This window comes from Dysidea avara, chromosome 2, assembly GCF_963678975.1.
Source record: "Dysidea avara chromosome 2, odDysAvar1.4, whole genome shotgun sequence".
Lineage (NCBI taxonomy): Eukaryota > Metazoa > Porifera > Demospongiae > Dictyoceratida > Dysideidae > Dysidea > Dysidea avara.
In genome coordinates this window covers 10,817,823-10,837,958 of record NC_089273.1, presented here as the reverse complement: position 1 = coordinate 10,837,958, position 20,136 = coordinate 10,817,823, and the positions used below count along the sequence as shown (strand labels likewise).

General features: G+C 38.0%; 2 protein-coding genes across 21 annotated transcripts in view; one reads left to right on the top strand and one right to left on the bottom strand.

Moving 5' to 3' along the window:
• Positions 1-20,136, bottom strand: part of LOC136246596 (uncharacterized) — a 166,566-nt gene that overhangs the window by 28,356 nt on the left and 118,074 nt on the right. The window lies entirely within an intron of this gene.
• The window catches only part of LOC136246591 (uncharacterized), a 108,199-nt gene that overhangs the window by 64,541 nt on the left and 23,522 nt on the right, over positions 1-20,136 (top strand). For 11 of the 20 annotated variants that reach the window (XM_066038092.1, XM_066038090.1, XM_066038093.1 and 8 more), the window contains exon 1: positions 6,301-6,397. The exons of 8 other annotated variants lie outside the window; for them this stretch is intronic. The gene's annotated coding sequence lies outside the window, so the exon portion shown is untranslated. Of the gene's footprint in view, positions 1-6,300; positions 6,398-6,569; positions 6,591-20,136 lie in introns of those variants that run through there. One more of the 20 variants, XM_066038089.1, reaches the window with a different exon arrangement.

Sequence of the window (20,136 nt, the reverse complement as noted above, 5' to 3'; positions counted from 1 at the left end):
AGGGATTACTTTGGCCACTAGCTGCTCTTAAAGGTTGTGAATTGCTCCATCACTGCTGAAAAATCCACATTTGTAGCTGCAAAAACTGGTGAATGGCAAAGCTTTAAATTATTAAAACACGATTTTCTCTGAATGAACAATATGCACATAAGGGTGATTTTCCAAAATCCAGTCACATAATATGTTGTTCATTTTGATCAATTATAGCTTGTCAAGCCTTGCAGAAGTACTCAAGGTGCACCCACAAAATTTTCAGCATAGTTACAATTATATAATAATATTATTTTACCGACTGCTTAACTAAACCTCCCATACAACTGCATTACTTCCACAAAACATAATACATAATTTGTGGATGGCACCTAACAATTCTGCAATTTGGATTGCTAATTACTGTTCATATACAGTACCACCCAAATGCAAAATTACGAGCACTGATTGTACACAATCAAAAAAAAACTTGCCAATAAAGGACTGTGGCAGCAGATTTGTTCATAAATAACTAAATGGTTGCAATGCACCTAAAGACTTGCAAATGAAATGGCTTCCACAACCCTTCATGAGCGAGTTTTAAATTGTGCACAATTAGTGCTTGCGACATTGAGTTTGGGCAGAACTGCATACGTACATCTCTATTAATGCATTTGTGTGGCATGTCACACACTTATACACCTTGTGGTCTACTTCAAGACATTAATACCGTGATCTCACTTTTGATTAGATCACCACAAATTAAATTTTTAGAATGTTTTAGGTAAACAGAGTCACACATACTTAAGAGATTAAACTGTGTATCCAATGCTGTTCCACCAGAGGCGTAGCCAAGGGGTGGCAAGGGGAGGCATTTGCCCCCCCCCCCCCCCCCCATCACCGTAGTAATATTTTTTTTAAACCTCCGTCACAAGCTTACCAATATTAAACTGACACGCAAATGACTATAAATTATGTGCGCTACTACGCGGTACCACCAGGGGTTGCTAGTGAACGCGCACACACAACATTCAACTCGCTCGTGAATCCACCGAATGAAAATATTAGAGACACACTTCAATATTTAGCCTAGATTACTCACGTGATAGAGCATTTTCGAATCTAAAGAGTGACCCGCTCAAAGGACCTCGCTGCAGCAGGAGTCACTACTTACAAGTAACAAAGGAGACCAGATGACGCTAAGAACCTACTGCCTATGAGGTCATAAAGTGTTAAATGTACCAAGTTTATTTTCTCGAGTCGATCACACTAGATCTTTGTACGGCAGTGCTGCCAGTGCAATCGGCCTATTCCAAGAGGGCGGTTCTTCAGAACCCCTGGCTACGGGCCTGGATCAGTCACAAGCTTACAAGTTCTGCTAACAAGAAAGACCGGTGGGATTTCATGCAATACGTGGCATTTGAATTTCGCCGAGTGAAGTGAGTGAACATGTCATCCTGTCAGCAGTGTGCTAGGACTGCAACACAAGCTGTGGCTAACGTAAAGTAACTTGTATTAGCACTAAAATATTAACAATATAGCTCTACCGGACTGTGGATGAATTTGTTGGAGTGCAGTTGTGGCACGTGCGATGATGCTCGACGAATATACCTCCATTGAATCATTGATAAAAGATAAGCAATCAGTACTGAAGTAGTTACGTAGCTAGTTGTGTGAGCTGTAATAATACAACACCAAATATTGCATAAGATACACTACCAACAGTTATCACTCCAAATTCCTCATTATTACTTACCAAAAACACGACCAACAAGACAATACCACCATCTTCACTATATTTTACCTACCTCATCCACCACGGCATACCAAAACAGCTATTTCTCAAGAACAATAAACGAGTGGAACATACTACCAACTGATACAATTGAAATTGCAGATACTGATCTATTTACAGCTAGACTCCAATCATATTATTATACCTAATGTATTTGTTTATGTGATTCCTGAGCACACCAGCAGGGCTGACTGCTCAGTAAACAATAATAATAAAAATAAAAAAACACCGTATGTTGGCTAGCCCACCATTGGGTCATTAGTCCTTTTGCAATCATGAATGATTTTGAACGTTTCGTGGGGGCATGCCTGCCCCTCCATCACCTTCTGGCTAGCTACGCCCCTGTGTTCCACTAATAAGTTTTGCATTAATGAATGAAGACTTGGACTGTAAAGTTATTGAGGATTGAACAGATTTATGTATGTACTTAATTAACATAATATGGATAGGCTACATTATGTGGCATGCATATGTAATTTATGAGCTGTTATGGGTAAAGAAAAAGTAGCATGATTTTTACAACGCTTAAATCATACCATATTTGTAGATGCCAAAGTTGCTGATTAACATTCTTACACCTCAAGTAACTTTGCAAGAAAGAAACAATGTGGTGTAAGTATAAGCACCTATTTATCGTTATATCACACATCTTAGCAGTGTTCCTGTCATTGCATTTTACTACACAAGCACAAAGAAAACTTAGGGATAAAAGAATTATATAAACAGTAGCGAAACAAAGGTGCACATGAAGATACACTGTATTAGTAGACCAACTTCAGCCTATACTCATGACTGATTTGGGATTAATTCTAACATATCTTCAGGTGTAGACAACCTCCCTTGTTTGACTGAATTTTATTTGTGCTTTTATACATACAGCATTCAAACACATCTTTGCATGGCTCTGATACATCCCACACACATCCTGTGTACATGAATGTTTCTGATGCAATCACAGTCACTTGATAGTTCCACACCCACACCCAAACACTGTGACCTCAGTTCTGATTATCATGTTTCTGGTTAACAGTGTCACACATACATAAACAAAATCAGTATTAACACAGTATATGCAATAGGTCCTCAAAAGTTGGGCATATGGGCAAAACTGAACCTCATCACATAACATGTACTGGAATGGAATATTTAACCTGTACTACAAAGCCAATTTCACATTCACTGATGCTTACTATCTAGAAACTTACCACTGCAACATAAGGTCACTTCATCAGCTACTTAGCTTATAATAGGACATACATGACTTTAATTATATACACCTCATAATCCAATAGTCATTGTATTCATGTTGAGTCTAATATAAATGTACTGTCAGTATTGGTACAGCCCTATAATCATTTATGAACCAAATGCCAGAATATGTGACTGGGCCTGTAAAACACTGCAGATTACAGTAAATAAATTGTAAGTATAAGCAAATCAAATGCTTGGCTTTTTGCAAGACAAGTGACATACTGAAGCTTTTGTATGCATTTGAATCAATGACGACTGTTACTTTAATGAGATTATTGATTTTGACTACACAAAGAGTTGGGCTTCAAATACTTAAAACCAAGTATATGCAAACTAACAATTACAAAACTGTGCAGCTATTCAGGCTATTTAATGTGAGAAAATATGAGAGTCTGTATAATAGAAACATATTGAAAACACCAGCCTGCCTTTGTTGGATAAAATGTATTAATGAATCTTAAATCTAATGGTAACTCAAGCAATCTATTTTATAGACAATTTTGTTTCATTATCCAATATATATGTAGTAGTTGTAACATGGGCACGAGTGATTTGCCTGAAATATACACACGAGCATGAGGGCGCAGAAATATACACACGAGCACGAGGACGCAGCCCGAGTGCGAGTGTGTATATTTCAGGCAAATCACAAGTGCCCATGTTACAACTAATATATTCCACTTGGGTGACTCACCTGCAAGTGTACATGGAAACTGCAGAAATGCTTTGCGAGTGTATTTATATGGGACCATGTGACTTTCGATTGTGGGTAACGTCGTAAGAGCAACGACAAGGCGTTGCTGAGAGGCCGAACGTAAGTGTATCGTCACGAGCATGCAGATCGCTTCGATTGTGGGTACGCAATTAAACACAGGAAGCCGAAATGCGAGCTGAACAGCTCATAATGAAGCTTAAGTGCACTATAAAGTACTTACTATACTAGCCATGAATAAACTAAAGCAGTGAATATGTTTACAGCGATCCATGCCTTGGCTCACTTTACAAAAACTAAAACCCACTATCGATCCTGTGAAGTGTAGCTATATTAAAAGAGAGGAGATCACACAGTTTCATCAAAGAAATCAAATGATTTCTGAGAATGCTTGGAATGCATTAATGAGAATAGGAGGTAGTATATACAAGTTATATCACTCCTAGGAGGGATATAACTTGTATATACTACCTCCTATTCTCGTTACTGCATTCCTGAGCACTGCTAGCAGTGCTATTATACCACTTATACACCTTCTCTTCCCTTTGAAGTGAGGTGTGAAAGTGGTATATATATATATATATATATGTACTACTCTGCGTGGGCTGTTCAAAGGCGCCGCAAGTGCTATAATTCGTATATAGCACTGCTGCACTTATAATGCACTGACCGCAGTGCAATATTATTTATATTACACTGGCTGCGGTTTTGTGCTACATTACACAAGTGCTGGTGGCTTAGGCCACTACGACTCCTCACCTAATAGGTGGCAAGACGCTACACTGTTTACTCGAATTCTTATATGGCCTAACATACGTAATTCGATTGTGGGGCCATATAGGGAACATCACTACTATGTTATACATGCAATCTAAAAGCAGCCAATGGCAATCAAAGAGGCAAACATGGCAGGTAAAACTCTATTTACATATAAATGTAGTTACATTCCTTACTAGTTTGATCGAAGCTTCCACCTTGAAAAATTGCTTTTTTAAAATAATGTTATTCTAATTGAAACTCACCATAACAATTGATTGTGGCATTGCCATGTGATTGTATGGTCAAGGCCATGCTTGATACGTAATAATGTCATTAGTTTTAGAGTGCCACAATCAATATCGGTATTCTACCTTATATAAGAAATGTAGCTGCAGCGTTGGATCTTTCCACCTATTAGGTGAGAGGTACTTAACAGTTATACAACGTGCACTTGTGCTTTGCCTGTATAAATGCACTCTCCTTCAGGCCTAACGGCCCTCAGGCTTGTGCGTTTATATCAGGCAGTGCACTCGTACCTGTTGTATAACTATATAATATATATATGTGACCGGATTTAGCAAAATCAGTCATATGGGCGCAAAAGCCAAAAGTGAGAAAACAGCAGCATGAAGTTGCTGCACAATCAGGCTAACAATTTCCATATCAAACTCGACTTCACCTTTTTGCGTGTGCTTTTGGTGGACTGTTCTCTTGCATCCTGTATAACCACAACGGACGTCTGTACAGGTCTGTGAATAACAGGGAAGTGTTTTGGGGGTTCATACACTCTGGACAGACGAGCATGGAGCTGAATGTGTGATGTATGTCTGTTTTGTGAGATTTCAGTCTATTTCCAGCCTCTGACGTGCTGTTTTGTGGTCTGGTGCCTTCAATTATCATTCTCTTCCATTTATAGTCTATCTCTTTCCACCCCATCACCCCCCACCCTCCACCCCTTTTGAGGACTTGTGATACAGCAACACTGGTGAAAAAGCCTACATAAAATGGTTGGAAACTCTACAGGGATTACCTTGGCCACTAGCTGCTCTTAAAGGTTGTGAATTTCTCCATCTCTGCTGAAAAATCCACATTTGTAGCTGCCAAAGCTGGTGAATGGCAAAGCTTTAAATTATTAAAACACGATTTTCTCTGAATCAACAATATGCCCATAAGGGTGATTTTCCAAAATCCAGTCACATAATCATGTTGTTCATTTTGATCAATTAGAGCTTGCCAAGCCTTGCAGAAGTACTCAAGGTGCACCCACAAAATTTTCAGCATAGTTACAATTATATAATAATAATTATTATACCGACTGCTTGACTAAACCTCCCAAACAGCCGCATTACCTCCACAAAACATATGCATAATTTGTGCATGGCACCTAACTTGTGTATACCAATTCTGCAATTTGGATTGCTAATTACTATTCATATACAGTACCACCCAAGTGCAAAATTACGAGCACTGGTTGTACACAATTAAAAAAAATACTTGCCAATAAAGGACTGTGGCAGCTTATTTGTTCATAAATAACTAAATGGTTGCAATGCACCTGAAGACTTGCAAATGAAATGGCTTCAGCAACCCTTTATGATCGAGCTTTAAATTGTGCACAATTAGTGCTTGCGACATTGAGTTTGGGCAGATATGCATACGTACATCTCTATTAATGCATTTGTGTGGCATGTCACACACTTGTACACCTTGTGGTATACTTCAAGACATTAATACCGTGATCTCACTTTTGATTAGATCACCACAAATTAAATTTTTAGAATGTTTTAGGTAAACAGAGTCACACATACTTAAGTGATTAAACTGTATATCCAATGCTGTTCTACTAATAAGTTTTGCATTAATGAATGAAGACTTGGACTGTAAAGTTATTGAGGATTGAACAGATTTATGTATGTACTTAATTAACATAATATGTAATGGCTACATTATGTGGCATACATATGTAATTTATGAGCTGTTATGGGTAAAGAAAAAGTAGCATGATTTTTACAAAGCTTAAATCATACCATATTTGTAGATACCAAAGTTGCTGATTAACATTCTTACACCTCAAGTAACTTTGCAAGAAAGAAACAATGTGGTGTAAGTATAAGCACCTACTTATCCTTATATCACACATCTTAGCAGTGTTCCTGTCATTGCATTTTACTACACAAGCACAAAGAAAACTTAGGGATAAAAGAATTATATAAACAGTAGCGAAACAAAGGTGCACATGAAGATACACTGTATTAGTAGACCAACTTCAGCCTATACTCATGACTGATTTGGGATTAATTCTAACATCTTCAGGTGTAGACAACCTCCCTTGTTTGACTGAATTTTATCTGTGCTTTTATACATACAGCATTCAAACACATCTTTGCATGGCTCTGATACATCCCACACACATCCTGTGTACATGAATGTTTCTGATGCAATCACAGTCACTTGATAGTTCCACACCCACACCCAAACACTGTGACCTCAGTTCTGATTATCATGTTTCTGGTTAACAGTGTCACACATACATAAACAAAATCAGTATTAACACAGTATATGCAATAGGTCCTCAAAAGTTGGGCATATGGGCAAAACTGAACCTCATCACATAACATGCACTGGAATGGAATATTTAACCTGTACTACAAAGCCAATTTCATATTCACCAATGCTTACTATCTAGAAGCTTACCACTGCAACATAAGGTCACTTCAACAGCTACTTAGCTTATAATAGGACTTATACAACTTTAACAAAACATCAGTTATATATTACTTATGAATGGCTATCACCAATACTCATAATATCTGTGTTGATGCGAATACACATATGGTATCAGTATTGGTACACATCCCTAGACATTTATAAGCCAAATCCTGTAATATGTGACTGCACGGACCTACAAAAACTGTATTGTATTGTATTGTATTAATGCTTTACAGTGACCAGCACTGAAGGTCTACAGCAACATGTGCTGCAGCCTTAGGATTACCTAACCTAATTTCAAGGACTTAGACTTAGTGACTTATAGCTGAAAAGGTGTAACAGAAAAGGGGCCAAAGTAAGGAAAAAAATCCTATAGCCAATGAGATAAGTAAGTACATAAATCAGATGCTTGGCTTTTTGCAGGTAAATGCCAAAGCTTTTGCATCTATTTGAATCACTGATGACTTTAGATTATTGATGATGACTATGCAAATAGTTGTACTTCAAATACTTAAAACCAAGTATATACAAACTAACAATGACAAAACTGTTTAGCTATTCTGGCTACTTAATGCGAGGAAATATGAGAGTATGAAGAAACATGATAAACACACCAGCCACAACAATATTTTTCGGATGAAACGAATCTTGAAATCTAAAGGAACCTCAATCAATCTAATTTAAAGACTCATTACCTGATATTCTGTTAATATTGATTAATGATATCTTGCGAAGTCTTACAGAACTACTCAATATGCACCCGCCAACTTTTCACCATACATATAATATACTAATTGGTTGACTAAAGCTCCCTTCAACTGCATTACTCCCACAAAATATATATCAATTTCATTGTTTGCTACATCATTTGTGAATGGCACCCACTTATACACCTTGAAGTCTACTTGAAGGCACTAATGCCGTGACCTCACTTTTGATTATTCAACATTAATTAAATTTCTTAGATTTTTTTTGGTAAAGAGAGTCACAATTAAAATGTGTGTCCGATGTTATTCTACTAATAAGTTTTGCATTAAGGTAATACAATATTTATTAAGACTTGGATAGTCAAATTAATGTGGATCGAACTGATTTATGTATGTACTTAATGCGTAATGGCTATACCATTGGGTATATTTAATTTCCAACCAGAAAAAAATGTTATGGGTGCCATGACATCTACAGAGCCTACATCATAGCAAATTTGTAGATAACATAGTTGCTAATTAATGCTTTCCTTCAATTAACTTTGCAATAAAGAAATGAAACAAAATGTTGTGTGATTGTATAGAAAGCTCCTACATACTTACCATCAATTTCACATGTCTTAGTAGAGTTACTGTCACTGCTTTTTATCATCTTAAAAGGTCATATAGGATATGTGTAGCTGTGCATACACTGTCCACTGATGTACTTGTGTGGCTCTGGTCAGGGCCACCCAGAGAAATTAACGGGCCCAGGGCAAAGAGTTAAAGTGGGATTCCAGGTGCAAGGAGGTTTCCATTATGGATCATAACTTCACCCAAGCTGTAGGTGGAAGACCAAAAAAAAAGGTCATTACATGCTGACAATGACAGTAGCTACTCTTCATCAATCATATCTCCTTATTTATAAGCTTGCTACTATGCTCCTCTGAAGAATACTGTGACTGCTCATTGGAGTATTTAGATCTGACTGCTCTATTAGAGTATATCGATCTTTTAAACAGGTATTCAAGGGGCCCTTTGTGGGGCTTCCTGGGACCCCTTTCAGGCTGAGACCCAGGGAAAATGCCCCAGTTGCTCCACCCACCCCCCCTGTGAGCAGCCCTGGCTCTGGTACATCACATACATTCTCTGCACATAAATACTTGTGATACACATCACAGTCACTTGACAGTTCCACACTTCCCAAGTGTGTAACACGCCACATAAATGCATTAATAACAATGTACATGATGAGCAGTAATTAGCAATCCAAATTACAGGATTGGTACACACACGTTATGTGTCATCCACAAATGCTGTAGCAAAATATGAAACTGCTAGAGAGTAACACTGTGAAAAAGGTGGGATATAAGATGGTATTTCCAGTGGCTTATTGAATACAAATAAGCTTTAATCTAAACCCTGTATTATACTCAACATGTTATACTTTAGTATAATGCATACTACACTATTACATATATGGTTTCAGTATATTTACTACATTACCTAAACAGCTTATATCAAATATAATGCCCACACTATACCATCACATATATGGTTTCAGTATGTTTAACACATTAATCAAAGCCTTACATGAGACTGTTAGTATAATACAGGTTATATCATGCTTTTTTGTATTCAATAAGCCACTGGAAATACCATCTTATATCTCTCTTTTTTCACAGTGTAATGCAGTTGTATGGGAGCTTTAGTCAAGCAATTGGACTATGGTAAAAAAATGGTGGGTGCACATTTAAGACTTGGCAAGCTATGATTGATCAATATGAACAGCATATTGGATAATGAAACAAAACTGTCTATAAAATAGATTGTTTGAGTTTCCCTAGATTTAATACATTTCATCCAACAAACATTTTTTGGCTGGTGTTTTCAGCATGTTCCCCAGAATAACCACAAAATTTTCTTTTTGTTACTTTGTATGTATGCTAGGCACATAAAATGCTTGGCTGTTTGTCGTATGGATGCTAGGCACATCAAATGCTTGGTTTTTTGTCACATTATCTCACATACTCAAAACCTTTGTTGGATTCATTAATGACTGTTGCTAAACTTTCATGAGATTATTGATGATGACAGTGCAGAATCGCGCTTTCAATACTTAACACCAACCTAATAATTTTATTTACTGTAACGTCTAGTGTTTGCAGGCCCAGTCACATATTCCGGCATTTGGTTCATAAATGACTAGGTCTGTACCAATACTGACAGTACATTTATATCAGAATCGACATGAGTGGCAAGCTTATAGGTAATAAACATGAGTGAATGTGAATATGAGATTGGCTGTATGATACAAGTTACAGAAAGTAAATATTAAATTCCAGTATATGTTTTATGATGAGATTTAGTTGTGCCTTTATGGCTTTTATGACCAGTTATTGTAGATCCCATTGCATATATTGATAGAGATTTTGTTTATTTATGTATGTGTGGCACTGTTGACCAGAAATATGATAATCAGAACTGAGGTCACACCTTGTGATCTACTTCAAAACATTAATGCTGTGACCTCACTTATGATTATTCCATGAATAATTAAATTTCTAGGATGTTTTAGGTAAACAGAGTCACACATACTCAAGTAATATTAAACTGTGTATCCAATGTTGGTCCACTAATAAGTTTTGCATGGATTGTAAAGTTAATGTGGATTGAACAGATTTACGTATGTATAATGGCTACACCATGTGGCATCTGTAATTTACCAACCAGAAAGAACTGCTATGGATAAAGAAACAGTACCATGACATTTAAAAAGCTTAATTGTTAGATATTTGTAGATGCAAAAGTTGTTGATTAACTTTCGTACACTTCAACTAACTTTGCAACACATTGCATTAGTACCATTTACATTATATGAACAGCAACTAGCAATCCAAATTACAGAATTGGTACATACAAGTTACATGCCATCCACAAATGATGTAGCAAACAATGAAACTGATATATTGTGTGGGAGTAATGCAGTTGAAGGGAGCTTTAGTCAAGCAATCAGTATAATATTATATTTATGGTGAAATGTTGGTGGGTGCACATTGAGTACTTTTGTAAGACATCACAAGCTACGATTGGTCAATATTAACAGAATATTAGGCAATGAGTCTTTAAATTTGATTGCTTGAGGTTCCCTTAGATTTCCAAAACATTTCATCCGACAAACATTGTTGCGGCTGGTGTGTTCTGCATGTTTCTTCACATTCTCATATTTCCTCACATTAATGCCCCTATCATTGTCATTCCCCACCCCGGGTAGGGTGGGGGAATACAGGGGACTTGACAAAGTCTAGTGTCAAATTCCCCAGTACTGAGGATAAGAAGCTTGTCAATACTCCACTACTGTATGTTCCCATCTAAATAAAGGAGTTTCTATAGGGATTTGATTTACCCATTAAAATAACATTATATTTTTTGGTCACGGATATTATGAGTATTGGTGATAGCCATTCATAAGTAATATATAACTGATGTTTTGTTAAAGTTGTATAAGTCCTATTATAAGCTAAGTAGCTGTTGAAGTGACCTTATGTTGCAGTGGTAAGCTTCTAGATGGTAAGCATTGGTGAATATGAAATTGGCTTTGTAGTACAGGTTAAATATTCCATTCCAGTACATGTTCTGTGATGAGGTTCAGTTTTGCCAATATGCCCAACTTTTGAGGACCTATTGCATATACTGTGTTAATACTGATTTTGTTTATGTATGTGTGACACTGTTAACCAGAAACATGATAATCAGAACTGAGGTCACAGTGTTTGGGTGTGGGTGTGGAACTATCAAGCGACTGTGATTGCATCAGAAACATTCATGTACACAGGATGTGTGTGGGATGTATCAGAGCCATGCAATGATGTGAGTGAACAATGTAAGGTAAATCAGATGCTTGGCTTTTTGCTGGCAAACGCTCACTGCCATCAAAAGCACTAGGGATGAGGTAAGTGTAGATGTCAAATCCCGGTAGGTGTATGGGGACCCTCGTGGGGGGAGGGCTTGACATTGATAGGTGCATAAGTAGCCAGAATACAGTAGCTGCACAGTTTAGTCATTGTTTGTTTGTATTTTGGTTTTAAGCATTGGAAGTGCAACTCTTTGCAATCACTGATGACTGTTACTTTAATGAGAATATTGATGAAGACTATGCAAAGAGTTACACTTTCAATACTTAAAACCAAGTATATACAAACTAACAATGACAAAACTGTGTAGCTATTTTGGCTACTTAATGTGAGGAAATATGAGAGTATGAAGAAACATGCTGAACACACCAGCCACAAAAATGTTTGTTAGATGAAATGTATTAATGAATCCTGAACTAGAGCATCAAATTTAAGACTCATTACCTAATATTCTATTAATATTGATCAATCATAGATTGACAACTAAGTCTTGCAGAAATAATCAATGTGCACCCACCAACTTTTCACCGTATATATGCTATCTAATCCAAAACAGCCAAGCTGTAAAAAAAGAGTGCGGCCCTGAGAAAGGCTATGGTGAAAAAAGATGTGAAATCCAAGGTGGCGGCCAAGAAATGGCTGTGATGGTAGGTTAATGGTAAAAATTTTAATAACGACAATTCAGGTGAATTTTGTGCCAAGTCCAAGCGGCACCAAATTCACCTGAATTGTTGTTATTAAAATTTTTACCATTACCCTACCATCATAGCCATTTCTTGGCGCCACCTTGGATTTCACATCTTTTTTCACCATAGCCTTTCTCAGGGCCGCACTCTTTTTTTTACAGCTTGGCTGTTTTGGATTAGATTTCACTTCTTTTTGTATTTGTATACCCCAAAGCCGGCCTATGGCTGGCTTTAGGGCTTTTTAACCTGTAATTTTTTCTTTACTACAGGAAGAAGAAAAGATGAAGCAGGATGATTTCTTTGTAGCTGACCTCTCTGCAAGGTGATCCTTCTAGCTGATCTCTCTACCGGATGACTTGCTTGTAGCTGAACTCTCTACAGGGTGATTTGTTTGTAGCTGAACTCTCTACAAGGTAACTTCTTCTAGCTGATCTTTCTACAGGGTGATATGTTTGTCTCTACAGGGTAATTTGTTTGCAGCTGATCTCTCCACATGGTAGTTTCTTTGTAGCTGAACTCTCTACAATGTAACTTCTTCTAGCTGAACTCTCTACAGGGTAACTTGTTTCTAGCTGAACTCTCTACAGGGTGATTTTTTGTAGCTGAATTCTCTACAGTGCAATTTGTTTGCAGCTGAACTCTCTACATGGTAGTTTCTTTGTAGCTGAACTCTCTACAATGTAACTTCTTCTAGCTGAACTCTCTACAGGGTAACTTGTTTCTAGCTGAACTCTCTACAGGGTGATGTTTTGTAGCTGAACTCTCTACAGGGTGATTTGTTTGTAGCTGAACTCTCTACAAGGTAACTTCTTCTAGCTGATCTTTCTACAGGGTGATTTGTTTGTAGCTGAATTCTCTACAGGGCAATTTGTTTGCAGCTGAACTCTCTACATGGTAGTTTCTTTGTAGCTGAACTCTCTACAATGTGACTTCTTCTAGCTGAACTCTCTACAGGGTTACTTGTTTGTAGTTGAACCCTCCACAGGGTGATTTGTTTGTAGTTGAACTCTCTACAAGGTAACTTCTTCTAGCTGATCTTTCTACAGGGTGATTTTTTTGTCTCTACAGGGCAATTTGTTTGTAGCTGAACTCTCTACATGGTAGTTTCTTTGTAGCTGAACTCTCTACAATGTAACTTCTTCTAGCTGAACTCTTTACAGGGTAACTTGTTTCTAGCTGAACTCTCTACAGGGTGATTTGTTTGTAGCTGAACAAGGTAACTTCTTCTAGATGATCTTTCTACAGGGTGATTTGTTTGTAGCTGAATTCTCTACAGGGCAATTTGTTTGCAGCTGAACTCTCTACATGGTAGTTTCTTTGTAGCTGAACTCTCTACAATGTACCTTCTTCTAGCTGAACTCTCTACAGGGTGACTTGTTTGTAGTTGAACCCTCCACAGGGTGATTTGTTTGTCTCTACAGGGAAATTTGTTTGTAGCTGAACTCTCTACATGGTAGTTTCTTTGTAGCAGAACTCTCTACAATGTAATTTCTTCTAGCTGAACTCTCTACAGGGTAACTTGTTTCTAGCTGAACTCTCTACAGGGTGATTTGTTTGTAGCTGAACTCTCTACATGGTAGTTTCTGTCTACAATGTAACTTCTTCTAGCTGATCTTTCTAGAGGGTGATTTGTTTGCAGCTGAACTCTCTACATGATAGTTTCTTTGTAGCTGAACTCTCTACAAAGTAACTTCTTCTAGCTGAATTCTCTACAGGGTGACTTGTTTGTAGCTGATCTCTCTACAGTGTAACTTGTTTGTAGCTGAACTCTCTACAGGTTTATTTGTTTGTCTCTACAGGGCAATTTGTTTGTAGCTGAACTCTCTACATGGTAGTTTCTTTATAGCAGAACTCTCTACAATGTAACTTCTTCTAGCTGAACTCTCTACATGGTAACTTGTTTCTAGCTGAACTCTCTAAAGGGTGATTTGTTTGTAGCTGAACTCTCTACAAGGTAACTTCTTCTAGCTGATCTTTCTACAGGGTGATTTGTTTGTAGCTGAATTCTCTACAGGGCAATTTGTTTGCAGCTGAACTCTCTACATGGTAGTTTCTTTGTAGCTGAACTCTCTACAATGTGACTTCTTCTAGCTGAACTCTCTACAAGGTGATTTGTTTCTAGCTGATCTCTCTACAGTGTAACTTGTTTCTAGCTGAACTCTCTACAGGTTGTTTTGTTTGTAGCTGAATTCTCTACAAGGTAACTTCTTCTAGCTGATCTTTCTACAGGGTGATTTGTTTGTCTCTACAGGGCAATTTGTTTGTAGCTGAACTCTCTACATGGTAGTTTCTTTGTAGCAGAACTCTCTACAATGTAACTTCTTCTAGCTGAACTCTCTACATGCAGGGTAACTTGTTTCTAGCTGAACTCTCTACAGGGTGATTTGTTTGTAGCTGAACTCTCTACATGGTAGTTTCTGTCTACAATGTAACTTCTTCTAGCTGATCTTTCTAGAGGGTGATTTGTTTGCAGCTGAACTCTCTACATGGTAGTTTCTTTGTAGCTGAACTCTCTACAATGTAACTTCTTCTAGCTGAATTCTCTACAGGGTGACTTGTTTGTAGCTGATCTCTCTACAGTGTAACTTGTTTCTAGCTGAACTCTCTACAGGTTTATTTGTTTGTCTCTACAGGGCAATTTGTTTGTAACTGAACTCTCTACATGGTAGTTTCTTTATAGCAGAACTCTCTACAATGTAACTTCTTCTAGCTGAACTCTCTACAGGGTAACTTGTTTCTAGCTGAACTCTCTAAAGGGTGATTTGTTTGTAGCTGAACTCTCTACAAGGTAACTTCTTCTAGCTGATCTTTCTACAGGGTGATTTGTTTGTAGCTGAATTCTCTACAGGGCAATTTGTTTGCAGCTGAAGTCTCTACATGGTAGTTTCTTTGTAGCTGAACTCTCTACAATGTAACTTTTTCTAGCTGAACTCTCTACAGGGTAACTTGTTTCTAGCTGAACTCTCTACAGGGTGATTTGTTTGTAGCTGAACTCTCTACAAGGTAACTTCTTCTCTAGCTGATCTTTCTACAGGGTGATTTGTTTGTAGCTGAATTCTCTACAGGGCAATTTGTTTGCAGCTGAACTCTCTACATGGTAGTTTCTTTGTAGCTGAACTGTCTACAATGTAACTGCTTCTAGCTGATCTTCTACAGGGTGATTTGTTTGCAGCTGAACTCTCTACATGGTAGTTTCTTTGTAGCTGAACTCTCTACAATATAACTTCTTCTATCTGAATTCTCTACAGGGTGACTTGTTTGTAGCTGAACCCTCTACAGGGTGATTTGTTTGTAGCTGAACTCTCTACAAGGTAACTTCTTCTAGCTGATCTTTCTACAGGGTGATTTGTTTGTAGCTGAATTCTCTACAGGGCAAGTTGTTTGCAGCTGAACTCTCTACATGGTAGTTTCTTTGTAGCTGAACTCTCTACAATGTACCTTCTTCTAGCTGAACTCTCTACAGGGTGACTTGTTTGTAATTGAACCCTCTACAGGGTGATTTGTTTGTAGCTGAACTCTCTACAAGGTAACTTCTTCTAGCTGATCTTTCTACAGGGTGATTTGTTTGTCTCTACAGGGAAATTTGTTTGTAGCTGAACTCTCTACATGGTAGTTTCTTTGTAGCTGAACTCTCTACAATGTAACTTCTTCTAGCTGAACTCTCTACAGGGTAACTTGTTTCTAGCTGAACTCTCTACAGGGTGATTTGTTTGTAGCTGAACTCTCTACAAGGTAACTTCTTCTAGATGATCTTTCTACAGGGTGATTTGTTTGTAGCTGAATTCTCTACAGGGTAATTTGTTTGTACTAGTAATAGCATGGGTAGCAGTGAAATTTGGGATAAATATCACGAGTGTTGTACTGGAAATGGGGATAAATTTCACGAGGCGAAGCCGAGTGAAATTTACCATTTCCAATACAACAAGAGTGGTATTTATCCCAAATTTCACTGCTACCCATGCTATTCCCAGTTAATACCATACTCGCTGCATATGCGCATGCTGCGCATTAGCTTTGCTATGTATGCAATTTGTCACTATGTACTAAACACGCGTCGACACTAATTGGCGCTACATTGTTAACATAAATTCTAGCCAATGAAATTGCAATTACAACTTTTTCACTGCTGTCAGTGAAATACGGGATAAATTTCACTGCTACTATTGAGATTTTTGTACGGGCAGTGAAACAGGTATGGTATTAGCAGCTGAACTCTCTACATGGTAGTTTCTTTGTAGCTGAACTCTCTACAATGTGACTTCTTCTAGCTGAACTCTCTACAGGGTGACTTGTTTCTAGCTGATCTCTCTACAGTGTAACTTGTTTCTAGCTTAACTCTCTACGGGTTGATTTGTTTGTAGCTGAATTCTCTACAAGGCAACTTCTTCTAGCTGATCTTTCTACAGGGTGATTTGTTTGTAGCTGAATTCTCTACAGGGCAATTTGTTGCAGCTGAATTCTCTAATTGGTAGTTTCTTTGTAGCTGAACTCTCTACAATGTGACTTCTTCTAGCTGAACTCTCTACAGGGTTACTTGTTTGTAGTTGAACCCTCCACAGGGTGATTTGTTTGTAGCTGAACTCTTTACAATGTACCTTCTTCTAGCTGAACTCTCTACAGGGTGACTTGTTTGTAGTTGAACCCTCTACAGGATGATTTGTTTGTAGCTGAACTCTCTACAAGGTAACTTCTTCTAGCTGATCTTTCTACAGGGTGATTTGTTTGTCTCTACAGGGCAATTTGTTTGCAGCTGAACTCTCTACATGGTAGTTTCTTTGTAGCTGAACTCTCTACAATGTAACTTCTTCTAGCTGAACTCTCTACAGGGTGACTTGTTTCTAGCTGATCTCTCTACAGGGTGACTTGTTTCTAGCTGAACTCTCTACAGGGTGATTTATTTGAGCTGAACTCTCTACATGATGGCTTCTTTGTAGCTGAACTCTCTATTAGGTATCTTCTTCTAGCTGATCTGACTACAGGGTGATTTGTTTGTAGCTGAATTCCCTACAGAATAACTTGCAATGTAATATAACTGTGTAAATTATACATGCAGCTGAATGCTTTATTAGGGTGACTGTTCTATTAGAGTATCTCGATCTCGAATTTGATGCACGTAGTTACCTTTCGAATCATAACTCAGTGATTTGTAATCCGATTCTTCTGTACTACTGCACGAACTTTCTATGATGATTATTCCAGCTACATACTGATTTTCAGTTCATTGCTCTAAGCGGTTTGCCTGGTAGACACGAAAACTAATAGTTTTTGTATTCATAAAAATCGATCGCGTAATTTTGACACAGGTTGGGTTTTGTGTCATATCTCCATGGGCTTTACCCCGATTCCTTTCAAACCACAAAAAGGTACTCCTACGATGGTTGCTCCATCTACATATCAATTTTCAACTGATTCCTCCAAGGGGTTTATCCTGTAGGCGTGACAGACCTTTTACCTTGTTTTACGCAAATAATCGGTAATAACTCCGTGAATGTTCATCGGATTCCTACCTAAGTTGGTACGAAGATCCGCCTTAATGAGCCCTTTAAGTGTGCCAAATTTCAGCCCAATCCGAGCATGCATTCGTGTTTTATGGCGAATTTGCGAAGTGTGCGAAATGAAGAAGATGAAGAAGAAGAACAAAACGAAGAAATTAAAACGAAATTTTGTTCGCTCGTATCTCGGAAATGGTTGGACCTATTTTTTTCAAATTTGGTATGTAAACTCCCCTAACTGGGAGGCACGTCTCTAGCAAATTTGGTTCCAATCGGATAAGGGATCACAGAGCTACATAGGTGTGAAAATTGCGTTTTCTTTCTTCCTGTTAATATACTCACGGTGTGGCGCGCCGGCTTCTTGGGCCGCACGACACACTATCGTGTGTCTTGATCTAAACCAAAACAGCCAAGCTGTAAAAAAAGAGTGCAGCCCCCAAAAAGGCCAGGATGAAAAAAGATAAGGTGGCGGCCAAGAAATGGCTGTGATGGTAGGTTAATGGCAAAAATTTAAATTACGACAATTCAGGTGAATTTGCATTGCCTCCTCCATGATTCGGCACCAAAATCTCCTGAATTATCGTAATTAAATTTTTTGCCATTAACCTACCATCACAGCAATTTCTTGGCTGCCACGTTCATCTTTTTTCATCCTGGCCTTTTTGGGAACCGCACTCTTTTTTTTTTACAAATTGGCTGTGTTGGTTTAGATATCGCTTCTTTTTGTATTGCAAGCCACAAAGCCAGCCATTAACTGGCCTTGGTGCTTCCTTCTAACTTGTCTTTTTCTTTTCTGTAGGAATTGTGGAACAAAGGAAAACATGTTGTGTACAGTTTTTTGTCTGATTAAAAATATTTTTGTATATTTAACAATGAAAGAAAGTCATACTGTAGGTAATAAGGTGACTTCTTGTACATAACTTAACTGTAGCTGAAACTCCAATTGTTTGTAGCTGAACTCTTTTCAGGGTGACTTGTTTCTAGCTGAACTCTCTACATGGTGATTTGTTTTCAACACATATTTTTACAGGGTGATTTGTTTGTAGCTGATCCCTATAGAGTAACTTGTATCCAGCTGATATCTCTACAGGGTAACTTGTTTGTAGCTGATCTCTCTACAGGGTGATTTATTTTTAGCTTATATATATATCAAGACACACGGTAGTGTGTCGTGCGGCCCAAGAAGCCGGCGCGCCACACCGTGAGTATATTGACAGGAAGAACGAAAACGTCATTTTCACACCTTTGTATCTCGGTGATCACTTATCTGATTAGAACCAAATTTGCTACACAGTTGCCCGCCAGCCAAGGGAGTCTACATTCCAAATTTGAAGGAAATCGCTCCAGCCATTTCCGAGATACGAGCTGCCAAAGTTTCGTTTTTTTTTCTTCGTTTTTTCTTCTTCTTCTTCTTCGTCTTTTCGCACACTTGCAAAAATTGCTGTAACAAGCAAACGCGTACTCCGATCGCCTTGAAATTTGGCACACAGAAAGGGAGTCCAAAGGCGAATCCTAGCATCAACTTTGGTACAAATCCGATGAATGGTTCAGGAGTTATGACCGATTATTCGCGTAAAACAAGATCGATTTGTTGTCACGCCTACAGGGTAAACCGCTTCATGGAATAAGTTGAAAATTGCTATGTAGATGGAGTAACCATCGTAGGAGTGCCTTTTGGTGGTTTGAAAGGAATCGAGATAAAGACCACGGAGACATGACACAAAGCCCAACCTGTGTCACAATTACGCGATCGATTTTTATGAATAAAAAAGTATTAGTTTTCACGCCTACTAGGCAAACCGCTTAGAGCAATGAGCTGAAAATCGGTGTATAGCTGGAATAATCTTCATTGAAAGTCCTTGCAGTAGTACAGAAGAATCGGATTACAAACCACTGAGTTATGATTCGAAAGCCAACTCCGTGTAGAAATTGCGAGATCGAGATACTCTAATAGAACAGTCACCCTAATAGAGCATTCGGCTAATTTATTTATTCCATTATAGAATTTTATTACATCACAAGTTATTCTGTAGGGAGTTCAGTTGCAAACAGTTAATCTTATAGACAGTTCAGCAAGAAGACAGTCACCATGTGGAGAGTTAAGCAAATATATCACTATTGAGATTCAGAACATTACAAGTCACACTGAAGAAAGTTCAGCT